We start from the raw sequence: 24,590 nt of genomic DNA, 5'->3' as shown, positions 1-24,590 counted from the left end.
AATAAAAAAGCTAAAACTGTCATTCTGTCATTTTGAGCCCATCCTGTCTCTCATTTTGGACGCCTACTCGACACCCTTCTGGTCTCTGCTGTTCCCCCTGGCAGTGGCCATGGTTACTAGGGTGCCTTGTCTTCCAATGGGCTTTGATTGCGTTTGAATGTTTGTATCTGAATCATGTGAGAGAAAGTGTTTGTCAAAAATCCACATTCAGAATTTCCCAATCCCACATGCATCTTAAACTGCAATCACATCAAAAACACCAGCAAAGGTTAAACCTCAGATCTCTTTGACCTTTTTTAAATCTCAATGTGTAGGCCCTAACAGGCCTCGAACCTCTGGAAAAAGTACAGACGGTTTTCTTAGAACAGGATGCTTTTGCGAATAATTAGTACAATGTGTTTCTCTAAATGGACATGCAGATCATAGAGCACTGTGTTTACATGCCACTCAGAAGTACTTATTATTCAAAGACCCATGGTACTATCTTGTGTTACACACAATGTGCTTTAATGGAGTTAGTTCAATTCAATGAAACTATTTCTATAGCACTTTTACAATGTAGATTGTGTCAAAGCAGCAAAATGATAATTTCACGAAAAACCTTTTCCAGCCATGGGACATTTCAACAACACAAAATGTTCTTTGGATTTTTAGTTCTTCACCATAAGAAGAATGGTTACTTTAATTGTTTATGGGAACAGCAAATGGCAAAACCTCTCCTTTCTGAACCTTAATTTTAAAATTATATTTCTCAGAGACACCCAGAGAATGTGTCATTGGTTTGTGTTCAGTGTTGTTTTTATAGCAGTTCTGTACAAAGGATGAGCACACTTGTCACAGAAGTGTGACATCAATAGTGTCTTAGTTTCCAGGAAAGACAGATTTTCTGTTATGTCCCTTCACCCACATGCTGCAGATGAGACATGATGAACTACTTCTCTGGGGCCACTCTGGGATGTCCAGAGATGAGCACTTTTAGCTTTTGTATTGTGAGTGAAGGGAAAAATGACTGTGGCTGAAGTGATGAGTCCTGACCTCTGGGGACAATTCTTAAAGGAAACATGCCTACTTTGTCTATCACTCTGTTAATCATATTTTCCATAAAATGTTTTTTTTTTAGGCTAAATGTTTTTTGCAGTCTTAAACAGCCTTTGTGAAATGCAAAAGTATATGTAAAGGATATCTGAAATGTGCGTCTGTTTAAACATTGGTATTAGTTGCAAGGTTTTTTTTAGAAACCATGCATAGCCTAATAGATGTAAGTTGTGTTTTATAATGGATACTTTTAAAGTCTTGCATTGCAAATACACTGATGAGCCAAAATAGCATGTCCAGTCACTGGCAAAGCAAAACTCGCTGATCATTTTCTAACATGGCCACATGTTAGTGTCTGCGTAGATTAGATGGTAAACAAACAGTTCTCAAAATTGTCATGTTTAATGCAGGAGAAATGAACTGGAACAAATATAGCAAGATAATTCACCTTATTTTTAAAAAAGCAAGGTTTGTGGGTTGCTCCCATGTAGCAAGTCAGATTTTTCCAAGAGTGATTTGAAGATCGGGATACCACAAACCGGCATCAAGGCGTTGTGAGCCCAAGAGTCAGCAATGCATGAGCGTAATAAAGACTATCCTGTCTGATTCAACATTACAAATGTATACTCTGACACAGGTCTTTGTAGCTGCAGACCAATCAACATGTTTGTGAACAAAAGAACAGGGACTTTGAGTCCCGGTTTCTTTTACATTGCATGGATGGGTGTGCATTTATGCAAATGTGCAGTATTTAGCTCGGATGTCAATGCATGGATTGAGCATGATGCTCTGATCAGTGTTCTGCTGGTCTAACCGTTCATGTAAATGTAAATTGGGCTGATTTAACCTACTGGACCTATAAATTGTTGAAGACCAGGTAAACCCTTTATGACAATAGAGCATTCCCTGGTGGAAGTGGCCTGTTTCAACAGGATAAAGTGTCTTGTCATATTGAACACATTGTTCAGGAGTAGTTTGAAGAGCCTGATAAGGAGTTTAAGGTGACACACCTTTGCAGAGTCCAAGCCTAGGTTGGTCAGCACAGTTTTTTAAGCATTGAAAAGGAACAGCAGCATTAAGAAAGAGGTCATACAGTAATGCTTTGTATCATCGGTGATTTTACTCTCTCATCTTCCATAGACGGCAACAGTCTCAAAGCATTCGAAGTCCAGAAAAGGAACTAAAACTATTGTCAAACAGTCTGTGTGACTTCAGTAGTTCAACTATTCATACGGAGCTCCATGGACACTTTTGTGCAGCAAATAAAACTTTTTTTGCAAATATCGTTAAGCTTATGGCAGGTACGGGTATGCATTTACAATAGGCAGAACAACATATTGCCATTATTGTCAGCTGTGCAATAAGCAGTCGCTGTATTGACAATAGCAAACATGATGTGAAACCATAGGCGAGCAAAGTTGTTGTTTTTTTTTTTTGGCATACAAAAGAGTTCTTGGAGCTTTGTATGAGGAGAGGTAAGAGAGCACTCTGATTTAAAATATCTCAATGCATGTTCCAAAGAAGGTGTCAGAGGGTAACAGAATCTTAATTTTAGACTGAGCCAATACTTTAAGTGACATTAGTAAAAAAACACAAAAAGCAAGTTTTCTCAGAGGAAAAGAAACGATTACATTTTCTTTGAAGGTTATAGACTACATTATTAATGTGCATCAATGAATCATTCACCAGGAATGTGCATAAAGACAGTGAATGGGGTTAGTTTGTATTGTGTTATTAGATTTTTATTTATTTATTTATTTATTTTTTGCAGTCGAAAAAAATCTTTTTTCTTTTCTAGAACAAAAGTGATTTTGATGCCTGCTTCAAGCTCTGGTGCTTGAGAGGAGAAGTTTGTGGCCTTTAGTAAACAGTAGAAAATGGTCACCATGGTATGACCTCTAAACATTATCAAGGCAGACTCGCATAAGGGTCTCTGTGTGACTCACCGCCCTCAGCGGTGTCTGAAGTAGGAAGGGATGACACGAGTGCTAATGTATGCGAAAGCTTTTCACTTATCAAGAGCTGTTAGCTCATCATTGTTAAATGTCAGACCAATTTCTCTCTGTATGATTCACCCAGGTGTTCTTTGTTGCTACATGTTGCTCCCAGAATTTAGAATATGTCAATGGCGCTGATGTATTTTTACATGCCAGGGGAGACTTGGACTTTTCCCCCTCAGGCTCACTGAATGGTCCTTGTTGCATCAAATTTTTAAGTCACTACAAAATCAAAATTGCCATGTTTTAAGGGAACCTCATGTATTCTTCTCTCTATCTATCTATCTATCTATCTATCTATCTATCTATCTATCTATCTATCTATCTATCTATCTATCTATCTGTCTGTCTGTCTGTCTGTCTGTCTGTCTGTCTGTCTGTCTGTCTGTCTGTCTGTCTGTCTGTCTGTCTGTCTGTCTGTCTGTCTGTCTGTCTGTCTGTCTGTCTGTCTGTCTGTCTGTCTGTCTGTCTGTCTGTCTGTCTGTCTACGTTATTTGCAAAAAAAAGCATGTGTTCTTGTAATATTGAATTAAATTAGTCACAAGATCCTTCAACAGCAAACAAAAAGACTTGAAGACAATGGTGAAGACAATCTGTTGAAGTTTGAGAATAAATATAGAAGAAAGTGCCTTCAACTTTTCGGTGCCTTAGTATGACAGAAATTTTCATGCACAGCCATCTGTATAAGTTTTACATTGTAAGGTTGCCTTGTCTGATGAGATCAAAAAATTGTATAAACAACATGAATGCATGGATCAATTCTGCCTTGAATAAAGAATTCAGACTGTGTCAGTGATATAATGGTATTGGGCTGTGTTTTCTTAGTAACAACTGAGTGCCCCACAGCACAGCATTTCATCTGATCATAATTATTTGGTAAGTTTTTTATAATTTAATTTCATGCAGACTTTAAATAGTTAAGTTGTCTGCCACTGCCTCCTTTTTTCTGCAAAATGAGACATTCAAGGTCCGTTTCTACTATGATGAAGCATTTTATGTCTGTGATGCAAAAGCAAGCACTTTATCTCTCCAGCAGCCGCTGCCTTGAGTAACGCTGCCTGTATCTTGGACAAGTGTCCCTCCTTAGTTGAACAAAGCCTCTCGTTCCCACTGGCATGCAATGAGACAGAACGTACGACTGAGTTTGATGCCTCATCTCAAAAGGCGCCTCTCTCAGGTTGTGCAGGTGTACATGTGCTGAGGATTTGCTGTTATTGAAGGACTGAATTAACAGGGAGCCCTGTTTGTCATAGCTTAGAAACCTCCCGCAGACAGACCTCCCTTTATCAAGGCCAAGACCGAAGAGAAAGCAAGTGGGATGCAGGCGAAAAGCATCTGTCAGCACTCTGCCATGTCTTTATAATCCTCCAAGACAAATTAGCAGGATTTTTCAGAAAAAGGGAAGACCGTTTTACCCACTGTCGAAAAGCGCAAACCATCTCTCCTAATGGGGAATCGTTTCTTTCTGTCTGATATTTCATGCTGAGGTTCAGCTGTTACTTTGGAGATGATCCCCCCCTCCCTCCAAAAAAATGTCAAATGTCCAGAATCATAGCAAACATTATATCGTATTTTCCTCAGTATTTGATATTAATCAGTTGGTTCAGAAGACTGAAGTTGTCGGAAATGTCTCAAACATTCAGGTGACAGGAAAATGAAAAGATTGTCGTGAAATGACACCCCCCTCCATAGATCATACAGGACCACTGGGGTTTACCAGAGAAAGACCCTGACATTGACTAATTTATGTCCCACTGTATGACTCTTCAGCACTTAATTCCCCCGTTCACATGGTTCGCATACTTAAAAAAAATATTAGATTTTTAAATGCAGAGATCAAGTAACCACCAGAACCATTGGACACGGTACATCATTTATGAACAACTGAATATCTACATTTTATTTTATAAGCTTATTTAGAACTTAGATCCAATGTGTCTTTCTTAACAAGAAATGAACTGGAATGGATGATTTATTAATGGACAGTTTATTAATTTTATGTTTTTAGCATATAGTAAACGTAGTAATGTGAACTATTGTTAGACTTTTTGTTATGTTTTAAAATACAATGTTAAGACTGAGTTTTTGCCATCCAGCCATCACACCAGTTTTTAGTGTTACATCATTTAGTAACAATTATTTTATTCTCATGCATTCAGTGCATACAATTATATTAATATTTTTACTTCCACTTTTGGATTTTTTATTAATAATTCAAGACTTTTGGATTCATTGAAAGCTTTTTCAACAATTTATGCAACAATTTATTTGATATATATATTTTGTAACATAATAGATTATTTTAATAACACTTTTGATCAATTTAATACATGTTGAATATATTGTATCGGTGAAAATGTATGATTTTTCTTTCATTAGGATTTTAAGTAACGATCATGTTCCATGAAGGCATTTTAAAATTTCCTACTGTAAATATATTAAAACTTAGTTTTTGATTAATACATGTGCATTGCTAAGCACTTTATTTGGACAACTTTGATTTACTCAGTATTTCATTTTACTGATTTCATAAACAGTAAACGTATCTCAGCCAAATATTGTACTGTCCTAAATATAGTGTGCAGCAAAGCATATATCAATGTACAGTATAGCAAGTACATCAGTGGAAAGCTTGTTTATTCTGTTTTAATGCTATAAATAAATCTCAGTTTCAAAAATGGACACTTATGACTGGTTTTGTGTTCCAAGGTCGCAAATTGTTATGCTTTACTGTGCTTTACTGTGTACTGCTTTAAGCATTTACAGTCACATGAGAGGGTCTTCACCAGCATGCAAGGAGAGATAGATGGTAGAACCAGTTCAGAGGGATTTGGGCAGGACACCAGGGTTAATCACTTAGACATTATGAGAAGTTCCATAGGATTTTTTAAAACCACAATGTGTCAGAACCTTGGTTTAACATCTTCTCAGAACAATAATGCCTCCTAATAGTGTCTATAAATATACTGGGGCGTTAGACTGAAGGGTAAGCACCATCTTTTGCCATCACTAACACTAAGCCCAACCAGCAACCTCAACAGCTCATGTCTGGTCTTCCCCAAGGCACTTGTTCTCCCCCTGGGTGTGATACTAAGAAAGTTCCGATTTCTGAGATCGTTCCACCTCAATGCAGATGACTATTTAACTCTTAGGGACTCTAAGACAGTTATATTTTTTGCCCACATCTGCTACAACAGAGTTGAATAATTCCTTGAATGTTTAAGTTTTTAATTGAAGCTGTGTTCGAAGTCTTGGTGCCTGTATTATCTTTTAACATTAGACAAACATCATGTATCCTCTGTCATTGCCTCAAGTTTCTAGTTTATTTTCGAAAACAAAAAAGTTTTGTTTTCTGTCGGGAGACAGTAATTCATGCTTTCATAACTTTGCATTTAGATAACTGAAATTCTCTATTTAATGACAAATATCAGGAAACTTGACTTCAAGTGGTCCATAAAGCTGCAACAAAATTCTTCAGAAATGGTCACAAATATGACCATGTCAACCCATTCTACATTTCAACCACTGGCCTCCAATCCAATTTAGGATTGAGTTCAACATTTTTATTTGTGCTCAAATATTTACTCAATCTGAATCCAAAATACCTATCTCAAGATCTGCATCCTTTTAACCCTTCTAGAAGTTTATGATCTTGTAATTGTATCCTATTGAAAATTCCTTATTTGAGCCTGAAACAGAGAGACTTCTCTGTGGTGGGTCCTCGATTGTTCAATGATTTGCCTACACAACTTAGAATGACACCCTCTTTACCAGTTTTAAAGCTCTCTTTTTAAAGGTTATTTGTTTTCCTTTGCTTTAAGTGAAGTTTATTTATGAACTAATTTTGAGAGGACCATGTGCTTATAATTGACCACAGCCGGTCCCTCATTAGCTAATACCTGATCTTCCAGTCAGTTGATTTCTAAGTCACTATAAATAACCACAGTCTTTATTCCACAACCATCTTCGGCTGGAAGAAACCCCCCCTTCTTCTACCCGCTTTACCTAGATTGGGCGGCATGGTGGCCCAGTGGTTAGAACTGTTGCCCTACAGCAAGAATACTACGGGCTCTGGTCCTCTCCAGGCCAGTTGGCATTTTTGTGCAGAGTTTGCATGTTGTTCTTCCCGTGTCCTTGTGAGTTTCCCCCTAGTTCCCCGATTTCCTTCCATGTCCAAAGACATGTGTCATACATAAACCCACTAAGTCAAATGGGCACCATAATCTAGCTCCCAGCATCCCAGTATATTTCCTTCTTAAAGCAGTTCACCTTTAGCCATGTCAGCGGGGGATTTTTTGAGATCTACCGAGATCAATCTCCCCTCTCACCCTACGAACGGGAGGGATCCTCAAGCTCAGGCTTCTCTCCTGGGACAGCATGCCAAACAAGCTTATTATAAATCATCAGCTAAGTGTGAACTCTTGAAACAGGCATTTTTTCTGTTGGTTTTCACATCTGTTGTTTAATCTGTCGGTCTATGCTATATTGAGCAGTACATCACTTATATCACTTATATTTCTGCATCTTATATTGCTCTTATTTTTATGTCAGCACTTTGGTCAGCCCCAAGCTGTTTTGAAAATGCTTCATAAACTAATTAAACTAAACCTAGTTTTCCCAGGGGGTTTACTGATTAGGCTCAACCTTCTTTTAGCAGGCAAACAGTCTAGGGATACAGAGTGATATTGCTATTGTTTTTTTAATAGTAGTATATGTTAGAGGGGTGCATAAACTTTTTCTTATGAAGGGCCAAAGACCAAACTTGATTGAGTGCTGTGGGCCAAAGATAAATATATCATACTGTATTACAATAAAGTTTTCATGGGGTATTTACCTAATATTTAAATAAAACTAGAAAATATTTTTTAATTTTACAGTATTACCCAAAAAATATATATATATATATATATAAATAATAATAATAATTCAGGGGAAGCTAATAATTCTGACTTCAACTATATATATATATATATATATATATATATATATATATATATATATATATATATATATATATATATATATATATATATATATATATATATATATATATATATATATATATATATATATATGTGTGTGTGTGTGTGTGTATATGTGTGTGTGTGTGTATGTGTGTGTGTGTGTGTATATATATATATATATATATATATATATATATGTGTGTGTGTGTGTGTGTATGTATATATATATATATATATATATATATATATATATATATATATATATATATAGTTGAAGTCAGAATTATTAGCTTCCCCTGAATTATTATTATTTTCCCCCCAGTTTCTGTTTAACAGAGAGAAGATTTTTTTCAACAGATTTCTAATCATAATAGTTTTAATAACTCATTTCTAATAACTGATTTATTTTATCTTTGCCATGATGACATTAAATATTATTTGAATATATATTTTTAAGACACTTCTATACAGCTTAAAGTGACATTTAAAGGCTTAAATAGGTTAATTAGGTTAACTAGACAGGTTAGGGTAATCAGGCAAGCTATTGTATATGGTGGTTTGTTCCGTAGACTTTCGAAAAAATATATAATTTCAAGGGGCTAATAATTTTGTCCTTAAAATGGTATTCAAACTGCTTTTATTCTAGCCAAAAAAAAAAAAAAAAAACATATAAGACTTTTTGATGGAATTATTAATGAAATTGAATACGAACAATTCCAATGCTAAATACACTAAGTTGCACTTGCCTTTGCCTTGATTTGCTAACCAATTGCCCTCCAGCACCAATTGTGATTTGAGTTTATGATGAGGTGTGTGATATATAATTAAATATCATCATTTCCCCTCCTTTTAAACTATTATTTTGACAAAAGTGACAAACTGTCAAATCCTGTGAATCACAGTGTGAAGATTTACGAACAGCCGCTTCCTTCACTTCTGTGCCCCTGACTCCATTCAAACTCCACCTTTATGTGTAATATTTTCATCGCACATTCATTAACTTCTCTTAATTAATTAGGAAACCCAAGGGGAATTTAGAGCATGAGTTATAATAAATTGCAAGCCAAATCTGTTTACCATCATCGCACTTAAGGATGATATTAACACGCTTCTGAAATAAAAAAATAAAAATCTCTCAGTGGGAACGAGAGAGAAATGGCAAAAAAAGCCCACAAATATCTATTGTCTCTCTTTGTTTTATTATTTTTCTCTGCTCGTCTCAGTGGAATTACTTTTCTGCGGTTGAACTTCCCACCTTGCTTGAAGCACTCTAGCCCACTCCACGGCCCCCACCGCGCACAGCTGTCCCAGGAGAGGAGCCCTCTGACCCTCCTCAGCCTATCTGCGCCAATGCTGCCCACTTCTCTGAGTCCTGGAGAGGAGAGCCGGGCTCCACCGAGCAGCTGGTGAAGAGGCAGAGAGATGACGCCTCTCTCTCTCACTCGCTCTCCTTCTCTCTCATTCCTTGCCAAGTTACATCCAAATGTCCGTAGTCCAGGCAACTAAATTCACTGATATACTAATGCACCTGTGGATTGGATTCAGCATTAGTACTTTTTGCTTTTAAAGTTTTTTTATGTAAATAACACAGTGCTTTCGAAGAATATGTTAAAGTGTTAAAGCCACAAATCCTACTGTATTATCTGATACGTGTCTCTAACATAAAATGGACCTGAGTGTTTAATAAATGTCTTCATTTCAATTACTCAAAAAATAGCTTCTTCTTGAAATTGTGGTGAATGATATTTGTGATGGCGACACGGTGGCTCAGTGGTTAGCACTGTTGCCTCACAGCAAGAAGATCACTTGTTTAAGTCCTGGTTGGGCTTGTTAAGTATTATTGCCTTTGGCCCCCCTGAGATTGACATGAAAAATTAAGCACCTTCTTTAAAATAACTTATGATAATGGTCAAAAACTAGTTCACCCAAATTTATATATTATAGAAAAATATTAAATAAAAATTTTAAAAAGAGGAAAAATCAAGAGAAGCAAAACCTTTTTAAAACTAGTTGAAATTTTGTAGGTAGAAATTTATTGATTTAATTTTTGCAATATTTATCTTGAATTTAATTGTATTATCTTTCAATTTCTAAATTTGGTGACCAAAATATTCTTTGAAAAAAATGTATGAGTTTAATAAATCTGTTTTGTTTAATTGACCAGAACACATTGCCTGTATTCACTGAGGAATAGATACTAATATTAATTTTCAAAATGCGCTGTACTCAATTATGCTGAGCACTGTACAGACATCATCTGAGTAACTTTCATGGGCACATTGTAATGTCTGAAAGTCTGTGTGAAGGGTGAAGGTAGATCATCACTTTCGAGACTTAGAGCACTGATCCGATAACATGCCAAACTCCTCTGACCCCGATCGGCAGAGTTCCCCGCGGGGCCTTTGAAAGGAAGCAGACTAATGGTCATTCATCACTAAGCACAGGGTAAACAGAGGAAGTGAGAGGGTGATCATGCCTTTGTGTAATTTATGTGGGAAGTGGTGTGTGGACTGGGCTGAGGTGTCTATGTTAGGCTCCGAAGGCTTTTATTTAAGGTTCTACTTGACCCTTAGTGAATCACCTCAGAGGCACCTGATCCAATGGCACTCACTTCTGAACGGCCCCCCAGGTTGATCTCGCTTGAACCCGCTGATCTGTTCATGAAGATGAGAATATTTAAAAGTCCATTTGATGCTTTGTTTTCCTTTTAGTTTAGTTTGTATTGTGTCTGTTTGTGTATCTATAAGATCTGCAATGTTACAGAGCATTACATTAGTCTGCCACAAAGGGAAATATTCTGTCTAACATATCTTGAGTTGTGGCACAGTGGCTCAGTGGTTAGCACTGTCACCTCACAGCAAGAAGGTTGCTGGTTTTAGTCCCAGATGGGTCAGTGGATATTTCTGTGTGGAGTTTGTATTTTCTCCCCATGTTCGTGTAGGTTTTCTATGTTGTAAGAACAGAAAGTGTTTTGAGAGATACAAAATAAAATACACCTTTTTGAAAGATTTTGCACAAGTCGTTCTCTCAAAGTTGGCTCTGTTCCTCCACATTATTCAAATATGACTTTGGCATAAAAATATTACAGTAAAATAGCTGTTGAAGCTTAGGTTGCTGGAATTCACAAATATTATGAGGGATGGTACATTTCTGATACATACAGCTTTGAAAGTAACATACAGCACCTGAGATCTGCTTGAGAAATGCATGACTATGCTGGTCCTCAGGGGCAATTAGGATTTATGGAGTCAATCTGGGGCCATATATTCTTGCAAAAAGAGAGTTTTGCAAGCAAAAATAAAGTATTGAGCAAAAAATAATGAATGAATGCAAATCTACAAAACTCGCAAAGGGAAAATTATTATTATTTTTTAAAAAAATGAAATTTGCCAACAAAAAAAGAACAGAAAATAAAAATCAAGCAGTGCAAATTAATATTATTTAATGATATATAATATATATATTTGCAAAACATTTTTATAGTATTGCCTTTGCAAAGCTCATCTAGTCAATTGCAATGCTCACCAATGGCGGAATATACTTACTTGGGCGTTTACGGCAGACCCGGACCTATTGCCCTGTAAGACCACCTCGTTGATACTGTGTCTCCAGGTGATGACGTTGCTTAAATAGAGGCAGGTCCAGGTCCGGGTATATGAGTCTCGATTGACTCCATGAGGATTTCTTTAATGGGACGGCAGAGGGGTGGCTAGTCAATGGAACCTATGGTAAAGCATGTGGTAAAAGCCAACTTTTTATTTTAAATAACTATATTCTCATCTGATCAAGACAAAACAATCGAAATGTGAAAAAATGGAAAATATAAGACATTAATAAAGCATTTGTTTATGACTGTTACCATAATGAATGCAGTTTTTTGCTGAAACACGCAGGGTTTTTAAGGATTAGCCATATGAATAAATGCTTTTTAATATTTTTTTCTGCATATTTCGAGTGCCTTGGACTAATTTTTGCTGTTTATTCTGATAATTCCTTTACCCAAACCGAATACTGATACATTATTTAAGCTACCCCTGAGCACTTTTTGTTTGATTTTGTGTTTGTTTTTTCATTCAACACAAAGAGGTTTTTAGATTTATACATCTTAAAATTTGGAGAAAGTGAAATGTGGAAGTGTAAGCAGTGGCGCAGAGGGTAGCACAATCCCCTCACAGCAAGAAGGTTGCTGGTTCAAGCCCCAGCTGGGTCAGTTGGCATTTCTGTATGGAGTTTGCATGTTCTTCCCGCGTTTGCATGGCTTTACTCCGGGTGCTCTGGTTTCCCCCACAAGTCCAAAGACATCCACTATATGTGAATTGGGTAAGCTACATTGTCCGTAGTGTATGGATGTTTGATAGTGATGGGTTGCAGCTGGAAGGGCATCTGCTGTGTAAAACACATGCTGGATAAGTTGGCAGTTCATTCCGCTGTGGCGACCCCAGATTAATAAAAAGACTAAGTTGAAAAGAAAATGAATAAATGAATGCAAACATTTTTAAAAGCCCACATTTTAGCATTTTAACACGCTACGGCAAATAATTGGCTAAAATAAATAAAACTGTGTGATATTTTGAATGCACCCGAACTGCCCACGCAGATGTTATACTCTGATCCATCTCACCCCATGCTTCCATTCAGAACCACACCTGCTGGTCCTCCAGCTAAACCAGAACCACATCAGCTCTAACCTAACTGGATTTATCAGCGGGGAAGAGCCGTTAAAGAAACGGTACGGGTGCATTACACCTACAGCAACACAATTCACTGATTACCTACCATAGTACAATAGTGCATCACTGAAAAACGCTGACTAGCTAATCATGACGTTCCAAATTGGTTCAAAAGAATTGTGCTGTTGTAATTGAAATCACATGCATTTGATGGAAGAATAATAACTAATGCCAAATAATCGATTTGAAATCTGTGATAAATACTTTAGTTTTTTATTTCCTGTCGTTTTGCTTTATTTAATGTTTGACTCATCATGTATTGAAGCATTCTACAGTATGTTATGCAGTACTTTGGGATTACCTTGGGCATTTATACACATCCATCCTTTTCAAATGTCTTTTTCATGGTTGACTCACAATCATTTTCATTTAGTGTCATTATTGAGCCAACTTGTAAAAAAACAACAACCTCTCTTCTTACTATGTTAAGAGCTGTAGACCATGTAAGTTTCAATGATCATAGGAGCTATTTTTACATTAAAGAATCTTAACAAAAAATGCTGTTTTAAGATAGCCAATGGCATTTTTAATCATATATATATATATATATATATATATATATATATATATATATATATATATATATATATATATATATATATATATATATATATATATATATATATATATACAGCACCACTGTTAATCTATTACAATATTTTTTACAATTTACTATAAACACCACCCACCTAAATTTAGTTTACTTGTGGAATCTGTTGCATTGGATGCACATGTATATTTGGTGTAGGTTTAGTTTTTGTTATTGTTCCTTTTCACTGTCACTCTTCCAGCCCCTTAAGCATGTGTGACTGAATCATACCATCCTGCAAGTTCATTCAAGGCAAACAGTACAAAAAAATGATAACAATCCTGTTGGTTCATGTTCCTGTCCTAGTGTATGTTCGTAGTGAAATGCCAGCGATATGCATGAAGAGACTGAGACCTGGTTTGAATAGATGCTGCTGACATGTTGCTGGGCAGAATGCTTGAACGTCTGTTATTAACAATTGACAATTACAGATTGTTAACAGTCAGAGAACAGACATGGATTTTGTTCTCTTTTAAATGTCATCATCTTTTGCGTAGCACAGTCGCCTCACAGCAAGAAGGTTGCTGGTTTGAGCCTCTGCTGGGTCAGTTGGTGTTTCAGTGTGGAGTTTGCATGTTCTTCCCGTGTTTGCGTGGGTTTCCTCTGGGTGCTCTGGTTTCCCCCACAAGTCCAAAGACATGCGCTATAGGTGAATTGGGTAATTGAGTATGTATGGATGTTTCCCAGTGATGGGTTGCGGCTGGAAGGGCATCCGCTGAGTAAAACATATGCTGGATAAGTTGGCGGTTCATTCCGCTGTGGCGACCCCAGATTAATAAAGGGTCTGAGCCAAAAAGAAAACGAATGAATGAATAATTTTCATATTAGACATACAGACAGATAGATAGATAGATAGATAGATAGACAGACAGACAGACAGACAGACAGACAGACAGACAGACAGACAGACAGACAGACAGACAGACAGACAGACAGACAGACAGACAGACAGATAGATAGATAGATAGATAGATAGATAGATAGATAGATAGATAGATAGATAGATAGATAGATAGATAGATAGATAGATAGAATAATCAATCAATTAATCTATCTATTTTGATTTTCTAAAGCCATTAATACTCTTTCTGATGGTATCTTGATGTACCTAAAGAATGTTCTGGATTATTTACAATTAAATCTCTATGGATGGCATCTGTGGCATTCTTGATTACAGTAATTTAGTCTTGTCCCTCATTTTGTAAAACAATGGATGTTCACAGTACTGTGCTTACAATAGAACTCTAGCAGGCAGAAAACAGGCAGCAGGTTGAATACATTTTTAATACACTTAAAACATAAATTATTATGTGTGTTTGTGTAAAAATTGTGTGCATAACTTAAGTACAGACATTGTCTAACCACATATTACAATACCAAAAAGAATTATTTGTGATGTACAGTAACATTATGCAGGTAAGGATAGTTAATATTTGCATCTGCACAGTTTGCAGGTAACTGTAGCTTTTAACTACAGGAAGGACAGTTTAACTATAGCCAATAATTCTTCTTTCCCTCGTTTTACTAAATTGTGTCCACATTGTAAAACAGTTCTTGAAATTAAAACAGGAGAATGAATTAGTTTACCATAGCCAAGATGTTTTAAAACGGGGGAACAAATTGTTAATGCATGCCCACATTTAGACTAAAATAATTGATAAAATTTAATAAATCTTGCCCATTATTGATGGAAATGTAAAATCTCCAGTCAAATGCTACAATGTTCCACTGCAGTCTTTTTAGTAAGCTAGTTTTTATACACTTTAAAAAATTGAGAGATGAGTCAAAACTATTTTGTTAATCGATAATAAGATGCTATTGTTTAGGCTCTATTGTTCTCTAATAATAAGACTTGTCTTGAGTATAGAAGTATGTTGCTAGTGGGTTGCAAAAAAACAAGCAGCTTTTGTACCTTTGAAAGGGTGTAAAACAGACCATTAAAAATAATCAAGAGGATCTCGGGCCTCTTGTTGCAGTTTCTGGACTGCTGTCTTGAGGAGAGCGAGCCGCTGTCAGACTGATAATAGAGATGTTTCAGATGCATCCCCTTCATAAGATCCTTGCACCAGCTGGAAAAGGAAAAGCCGAAGAACAAAAGAATATGATTAAATCTAGGACACATAGTTTGAGTGGTTCTACCACTGTTATTAAACTATTTTAATATGGATGTGCGTTATATATCTGAATAATGTTATAAGCTGATATTAGAAAATGTAAGCGGTTTAGTGAAAAAAATGCATATTTATTGCAGCTCTGCACAAGACGTTTGGCCTGAGGAGAAATGGTCGTGCCCAACTGAGCCTGGTTTCTCTCGAGGTTTTTTAATTCTTCATTTTCGACAATTGGTGAAGTTTTTTCCTCGCCGCTGTCTGGCTTGTATGGTTTGGGATTTGTAGAGCTGCTCATCGATGGACTTTCTCTACAGTGTTTGGACTCTATTGAACCACACTGAACTGAGCTAAACTGAACTGAACTTAAACTCTGAAAACTGAACTACGCTGTTTCAATTTACTATGATATTCTATGTGAAGCTGCTTTGACACAATCTACATTGTAAAAGCGCTATACAAATAAAGCTGAATTGAATTGCATGTTTATTTTAGGTGTAAATTTTAAATATATATATATATATATATATATATATATATATATATATATATRTGTRTRTGTGTGTGTGTGTGTGTGTGTGTGTGTGTGTGTGTGTGTGTGTGTATGTATGTATATATATATATATATATATATATATATATATATATATATATATATATATATATATATATATATATATATATATAATAAAATTATAAGGTTCTATCTGACATTTTTGTCAAAGTTTAGTTATTCACATATTCTTATTAAATGACAACTTGTTTACATTGTGTGATGTTTTTTATAAGTTGTTTTAATATTTGTTTTATTTTAAGACTTTTATTTAAAAAAACAAAAAAAGTATATAGGTTTTATAAGGTGCTTTCTGTGATCCAATCATCACTTCAAATGCACAAGGTCCAAACAGCATTTCTGCCAGTCTGCTCTGTTAACAGAAGGAAAGACCAGAAAGAAACACAAAATCAAAGTCGACTAAATAATGCTGCACCACACAGAATTGAGAAGAAACTACGGTGGCCGAGAGAGCTCAACGCATTGCAATTTAAGAAAGCACATGCACTTACAAAAAACACCAGCAAATAACGTCACAATCTTTATCAATTTGATAGCACACGTGTTGCAAATTGGTCACAACACAAACAACTGAAGAAACATGCAGAAAATTGGTCACAACACTTGTAAATAGGCACGTAACACAACAAAATTGTTTCTAGGGGACCCAAAACCATGACAGACCCTGCTGAGATATGGATGTGTTTTTTTATTTATGTCGCGTAATCAGGATATTAAAATAAATGAAAAACTTTTCACCTTTCAAAGCCCACCAATCACTTCACTGAGCAACAATCATGGCATCATTTACATTTAGAGTATGTTTAGGGTCTCTGTCAATTTAATGTGTGAAAGAGAACTGTTACACACATGTTGTCCAAGGCTTCAAAGTTTTGGCATTCCATAAAGCAAACAATATGTGTGTAACAGTTCTCTTTCATACATCAGCATGACAGAGACCCTAAATGTACTTTAAATGTAAATCATCAACATTCCCTTACATTTGCTAATTGGGGTAAAACAAACAGGGCAAATGTAGATAGAATCTTCTAATTCTGAAAAGTAATTTTCCACTTGGAATTATAAGATTCTATCTAGCAGATCATTCACTGAAGCAATACTTATCAAGAAATACAATAAAAAATGGTGTTGTAACAATATTTTGATGTTTGAGAAAGAACATTTTCTGTTATTTATAACATTTATTTTATGTTTTAGGATGACTATATTTTCTTGTTCAAATTAAGCATACAAGGCTGTGCTTAATATTTTATCCAATGCAGATGTTACTTCTATGTAATTAAAAGGGCACTATTGATATCAATCATGTCCCATGTATTAAATTAAGTTTTTGCCCTTCAAGGCAAATAGCAAATTTAAAGACTTTAAAAGGAAACAGACAATGAGCAAATAAAAAAAAATGTCTCACTGACTATATATATATACACACACACACACACACACACACACACACACACACACACACACACACACACACACACAAAAAATCAAAATATTACTCATTTAATATATTACATGTTATTTTAATAACCATTTCTTTTTCAACAAGGTAAAATGTAGCATTTGATCTGTGTCAAAAAACACTTCTAAATCATCACATTCACACCCTTTTTCAGTTCTAAATTTTGTGTGATGCAGCAATATTTAGTCGACTGAATAATTTCAATCGACTAATTTTGTGTTTCTTTCTAGTTATTCCCCCTGTAAACGGAGCAGTGGTAGAATAATAAAAAAGCTGATCCTGATTGGTTTTTGTGCATGCATTTGAAATGCTGAAACATTTGGATCACAGAATGAATGGCTCACAGAAAGAACCTTATAGAGCCAAGCTAGAGTTCGACTTTGTAGATAAAGCCTTTTTTGTTTTTTAAATAAAAAAACCTTAAAATGTAAACAATTAAAAAAAAAACATACTATAATGTAAATAAATTGTCATTTAATAAAATATGTTAATAACTCAATTTTGACAAAGATGTCAAATAGAACCTTATAATTTTTAAGGTGACAATTTTATAAATGCTGTAGTATTTAATAAGGACTTGCCATTTTTCAGTAATCTACCATAATATGAAAAAACTACAAATTTTCTAATAGTGGTGCATTTGTATTTTTAAATATATTGGACTTCATTTTGAGGGCTGCAAAAAAACTAATGCCTTTTTTCAGTGATTTTGAAATGCATTTCCTAAGCAGACCAAATAAACACACTTGACATTGCTCATGGATATTAATTCATCAACAAACCCTTGAATACCGTAACGTTCCAGAATAAAAGCTGCCAAAAGAAAAGGAGTCTGAATTCTTATTCTCTCTCTTTTTCATTTTAATAAGAATTTGAGGTACCATCAAGGACAAATCTCGTATGCCACCAAACCTTTTGGATCATTAGACAGGTGACGCCATTGCTGGGCTCTGTGAGAGGGAGTGTTAGGATAATGGTGCCGCAGAATCACATTACCAAACACCCACACATGCATGCATACATTCACTCGACCATCAGCGCAGAACGCAAAGACAAAGAGGCGAACGGAGCCTTCGTTCGTCGCTTTCCCGGTCCATCCAGATGGGGATGAATCGAGCGACGGAGGCTGGCTTCATATTTATTCATCACCTCTCATTTCTCATCTCCAAACACTCACATAGCGAGCACTTTCTCCTATTATAACCATCAGGGTTTGCTGAAGCTTTTGTGCGCAACGTTGGTCTAGGAGAGAAGGTGTTACATCACGGTGGAGCACAACAGGGGATGTGGAAGGCTTAATCAGCCCAAACGGGCTTCCCACACTCAGTTGAGGGGTCACCCCACCACCTCCATCTCCATTTGAAACACTCCAAAACGGGGGCTCACAATCCAGCGTGTGGGGGTGGAGGAGGGCCACAATGGGTCGCAGCGGCAGTCTGTGAAAAATCAGCGCTGCTAGCGGACAAAAGGTAATGGAGAGCCTACACATTTGAGTCGTGACTCCTGCATGAAACAGCTGTAGGAGTTGTCTGACTGCACTTGTAGCGCTGTTGCATAACAAACTGGGCGGCTTTAATCGTGATGGGCGCAGGTCAGTTTTCCTGCGGCACATTCAGCCCCTCGGAGAGGCACTCCTCTCTCAAATAGCACTAATCCACTGAGTGCATTTCAATTCGGTACTCAGCGATTCAGCGAACACCCCCGCGGTGTGCGCGAGTGCATCACACACTCGCCGAAAAAATCAGGAGAGAAATGGCTGCAAGCTGGTTATGTTGCACACACTTTCAAAGCTGAAATTCGAGATGAGAAAAGACAGCACATTTCCCGACAAATAGTTCGCTGTACTTGGAGCTGCCTTCCGTTTTAGCTTACATTTTAGCTCTCCCCGCGTGTGTCTGATGTTTGAGCTAAAAGAAAATGTGACATAAATGAGTTCGCTTTTTTTTCCTTTCATATTTAAGGCAAATAGCGGATCTAATGTTCGGGGTGGCTGGCAATAATTGTACGTGTGACAGGTAGAGCGACTGAGTGCAGGCGGAAGGCCTCAATCAGGAAATGAAAGGAAATGTGCGAAGAACACTTGGCTGGAGGGAGGAGACGTATGTCAGGCTGCCATAGACTAAAGTGCTCGGCTGAAAGATCCATCAAATTAATCTCTTAGTCTTTCTAAAGCAGGGTGGCTGTTACCCAGAGTCTGGCTCTGGCTCTGGCACTGAGCTCAACAATACTTTAGTTAATTTAAATTCATTAAAGAAATGTTTCACATCAAGGCGAAGTGGGATAAAGGAGCTAGAGTTGCAACTAGCATGCACTGCACCTTATGTTAGAAAAGTGTTAGTAATTGCTCTTATATATTTATATAAACTTGACTTTTTTATTTCAAATTAAACAACATTTCTGTTACATGTCTGTCTATAGAAAAGTCCCATTATCATATTATTCACTGCAAATTACAGGATGCCTTAATCTTGAGATCAAATAGAACAGCAGTCGTTTAGTTTTGACATTGTACCCCATCATGTTCCACAAGTGCCATGAGTTCAGTATGGCAAGACATATTATTATTTTGAGTTGGCACAATGCAATTTATTAGCACTTAACGTCTACCGTGAATGTGATTTGTATACTAGAATTTAGACAACAGCTACTTCATTGACTTTTCTAATGGCACTAGTAACAGGTATTATTACAGTTATTCTAAAGCAACTGTTGGTTGGACAGCGAACTGATTTTTCAAATGTTCATATTCAATTTGAACAAAAATATTTAAAATACAATTACATTAAAAAATTAATAAGATAATGCATTTACAATTACTAATAATGCATCACTAATAATTGAGTTCAGCGGTGGAGTGACTCTCAAAGTTTATTTTAAAGAGCCAGTGTCTTGTGGAATATTGAAGTAATTATTTGTTAATCAGGAGCACAACCAGAGAATATTTTTCAAACCTTTATTAGTTTTATAAGCATCAATGTTTCCATGAATGCCCCGTTTCATTTATAGAACTTTTTCACTCCAAAGAAGCTACAGTGTAAATAAGTTTTTTAGATTATAATGTGAAAAAGGGGTTCTTTAAAGAAGGTTCTTGGGGAAACAATAATAGTTCTTCTTTGACAGGCTTGTCAAAGTTCCTGGAGGGCCACAGCCCTGCACAGTTTAGTTCCAACCATGCCTCAACACACTTATCTGTAGGTTTCAAACAAGCCTGAAGGACTCGATTAGTTTGATCAGGTGTGTTTAATTAGAATTGGAACTAAACTGTGCAGAGCTGTAGCCATTCAGGAACTGAGGCTGTTTCTCAATATGCGTTCTTCAGTTATCTTGCGTCCTCGTGTTCTCATGTAAAGTCATCATCAACCACCAAAATTCAGGTCTAAAACTTAAGACCACAAGAACGGAGAATGGATAAAAGTTCCCGAATGTGTTCTTGATATTAAGGATGCACCGATGCAGACTTGAGCACAGAACTCGCTCTAGAAGCCTTAAAATGAATAAAGGAGGTGGGAAGCACAACTTTTTATATAGATGTATTATTAGAGTTCAGAGATTTAGCTTATTTATTTCAGGAGTTTCCCTAAATGAGACCGTGAAAGTAAACAGCGTCTCAGTTCTCACAGGACACGTTCTCTGTTCTTGTGATCTCCCGAGTTTGTTTTCCGAGTTGACCTTGCAATAGTCTTCACAAGAACGCGAGTCTGTTCTCTGCGTTCTTGGAATTGAGAAACAGCCTGAGTTTGGTACCTGTGTTCTATGAAATTACCACAAAACGTGATTTGGAAAATTTATTTTTAAATTTCGCCACCTTTTTAAGGAATTACACCTGTAAAATGTATGTTAAACTTGTTTTAATCTTGTGTTTTGTTGTCGATGTTGTTGTTGTGTTTTCAATCACATAGTGTTGACACAACATACAGTTGAAGTCAAAATGATTAGCCCTTTGTTTATTTTTCCCCAATTTCTGTTTAATGAAAAACGATTTTTTACAACACATTTCTAATCATAAGAGTTTTAATAACTAATTTCTAATAACTGATTTAATGTATCTTTGCCATGTTGACAGTAAATATTGTTTTACTAGATATTTAAAAAAAAAGCTTCTATACAGCTTAAAGTGGCATTTAAAGGCTTAACTGGGTTAATTAGGTTAACCAGGTTAGGGTATTTAAACAAGTTATTGTATAAAGATGGTTTGTTCTGTAGACTATCGAAAAAAATTAGTTTAAAGAAGCTAACAATTTTGTCCTTAAAATGTTGTTAGAAATTACGTGAGCATATTTTTGTCCTGCATTATCGGATTTACACAATCTACTATACATCTATAACTGATTAATGTGATCTCATGAATTTGCTGACTAGGCATGGGATGATAACCAGTTTGGAGTTTTATCACGGTATGGAAAAGTCAAGATTTAGAAACCGCCAGAATTTTCTGTCATACCATTCCTAAAGTATATACAATTAAAATGTTTACATGTTTTTTTGCGACTATATTATTTTGTTGGACCCTCTACATCAAAAGCTACTGTTACAAAATATTTTAAATGTTCCTAAAATAAAATATATTGTGTTCAATGTGGGAAAATTTTTTTTTTTTTTTTACCCAGACATTTAAAAAGAACATAATTTAGAGCAGTAATCACAATACCGTGAGACCATGAAACCGTGATTTTTTTTTCTTTTTATCCAAGCTATACTTACAAGCGTTTTCAAATATCCTAATATAAGAAGCTTTTTGAAGTATCATAATATAAGAAGCTTTTTCAAGTATCATATTCAATGTAGAAAAGCTTGTTTGGTAGATTAAACTATTCAAGATTTAAGTAATCCTATATTTCTGTGTATATTAATAACTTTCTCAGATTGTCACTCGTGACAGGCCATTTGTAAAGTGATTTGTACCATTAAATTCAAAAGACAACTCAATCCTGTTCTTCTACACTGTAAGTACTGCCTCTCTCCAGTCAAATATTAAGCTGTACAAGTCTGAGATGTTTATTATAAGCTCGGTCAGTAGCACAGCAGCACAGTATTAACACAAACTAAGTTACGGTGCCCGCGAGATAAATAAATCAGAGCAACAGCTCACATCAAATGAGGGACGTGTTTATGAAGGAGCCATTAGGTCAATACTCACGGTCCTGTGACAAAGACAGATGCTGCAATAAATCATTACAACAGATAACAAGTCTGATGGTACTTTAAACGAACCTCGGGCGCAAAAAAATTCCTGCTTTCCCAAGGTACGCAAATCCAGACCTTTTGAGGGAGGTCAGAGGAGTCAAATACCACAAGGAAATCTCCTCGAGATGAACCCCGAAAAAAACGAAAAACCTCCCTCAGGGTGCGTTCAGACTGGCTCTGTTGCTTGGAAACCAGACGTGTTTGTCTTATGTTTTGTATTATGTCCTGTCCTCGGCGGCAGAAATTTCGGTATGTATGATTTGCATTGAACATGTCGGCCTGGCCGCTTACCTCCGCTGCAGCGCATTGGAGTGATTTACTTGGAGCCGACTGTGGATGATAATGAGGTACTTGTGTGGTGAGTGACGGGGTTGCTGTTTTCACAGGAGGAATCGCAGTGGGGCAGCTCCCTCCTGGCTCACGGCCCCTCTGGCTCCCCCATTATGTTCAACAAAGAATGTAAATCCACTGTTAGCTATTAGAGTCCCTCCTCTCCTCCTTCCCACACAAGCCCCTGCTCCAAAGGGGCACTGAGAACATTCCACCAAAGCTGTGGAATTTCACTGTTTTCAGAGAGGGAAATCGGGGAGAATTGAGGAACGTAAATGAAGCGCTTTAATTCTGTGTTATCTGAGGTAGTTTTGATGTACAGAATAACCAGTGTGGTAATGATTAGACTTTTGGTCTAATCATGAACAATGTGATCCATTCTGAATGTTTTGCATTCAAAAGATGTGATGCACTTATAGCTTACTCAAAATTGAAAGTTCTGCTTTTACTTTTTATCATTTACTCTTGCTTGACTTGTTCCAATTTTTTTGTTGAATGCTAAATAAATAGTTTTGAAGAATGTTATAAACCTGTAACCATTGATATACATAGTAGAATAGTAGTACGTAGTACAATGAAAGCCAGCGGTTACAGGTTTCTTTCATCTTCAACAGTACAAAAAAAGGGGATAGCACAAGCAAAATTGAAGTTCTGCCTTTATTTACTCACAGTCAACTTGTACCAAACCTTACTGAGTTTTTATTTTTGCTTCTGTTGAACACAAAATAATATATTTTGAAGAATTTTATAAACCTGTAACCATTGACATCTATAGTAGGAAAAACAAACACTAAAGGGGGTCACACACCAGAAGCATTGCTCGACAACGCGCCACGCAGCACCATGCATTTTAGAATTCAAACATAGGTTTCTATCAGGTACATATACCGGCGCCGCAAGTCAGCGGCTGGCCGCGGTGCCCAGCCACGATTCAGGACACTATTCATATTTCTGCTGCGCCACAGAGCGCCATCTGAATTGTTTCATATTAAATATCATGCGAATGTGCGTCCAGTGTGTGATATTTTAAACAGTCAATAGCGCGCCGTGTCATGGCGCATATGGTGTGTGTTTTACTAAATATCTTCTTTTATGTTCAACAGTACGAAAAAACGGAATAGCTCACCCAAAATGTAAATTTCTGCCATCATTTACTCTTGCTCGACTTGTTCCAAACCAGATCGAGTGGAGTTTTTTTTGTACCATTGAATGCAAAATAATATATTTTGAAGAGTGTTAGAAACCTGTAACCATTAATATACATAGGATGAAAAGCAAACAATAGGATGGCCGATGGTTACTGGATTCCAGCCTTTTCCTAAATATCTCTTTCATGTTTACCAGTATAAAAAAGGGATAGCTCATCCAAAATTGAAAGTTCTACCATCATTTACTCACACTTGATTTATAACAAACCAGATCAAGTGTTTTTTTTTTTTTTTTGGTTCTGTTGAAAACAAAATAATATATTTTAAAGAACGTTACAAACCTGTAACCATTGACAAACATATATGATGAAAACCAATGGTTACAGGTTTCCAAACTTTTTCAAAATTTCTTCTTTCATATTTTAACTGTCATATCCGCAACGTGTCGTGGCGCATCTGGTGTGTATTT

At 36.3% G+C, this 24,590-nt stretch overlaps 1 long non-coding RNA gene across 1 annotated transcript; it reads right to left on the bottom strand.

Annotated features, from left to right (window-relative positions):
• Nucleotides 1–13,365: 13,365 nt before the first annotated feature.
• On the bottom strand, nt 13,366–22,956 carry LOC137496485 (uncharacterized). Its single transcript, XR_011016878.1, has 3 exons — nt 22,671–22,956; nt 15,228–15,384; nt 13,366–14,099 (listed from the first exon to the last, which is right to left on the bottom strand). It is a non-coding gene; the product is annotated as an uncharacterized lncRNA (long non-coding RNA).
• Nucleotides 22,957–24,590: the final 1,634 nt, after the last annotated feature.

The sequence above is a fragment of the Danio rerio genome, chromosome 9 (genome assembly GCF_049306965.1).
Source record: "Danio rerio strain Tuebingen ecotype United States chromosome 9, GRCz12tu, whole genome shotgun sequence".
NCBI lineage: Eukaryota > Metazoa > Chordata > Actinopteri > Cypriniformes > Danionidae > Danio > Danio rerio.
Note: the sequence above shows the minus strand (reverse complement) of the source record. Positions and strands in the feature narration are given on the sequence as shown.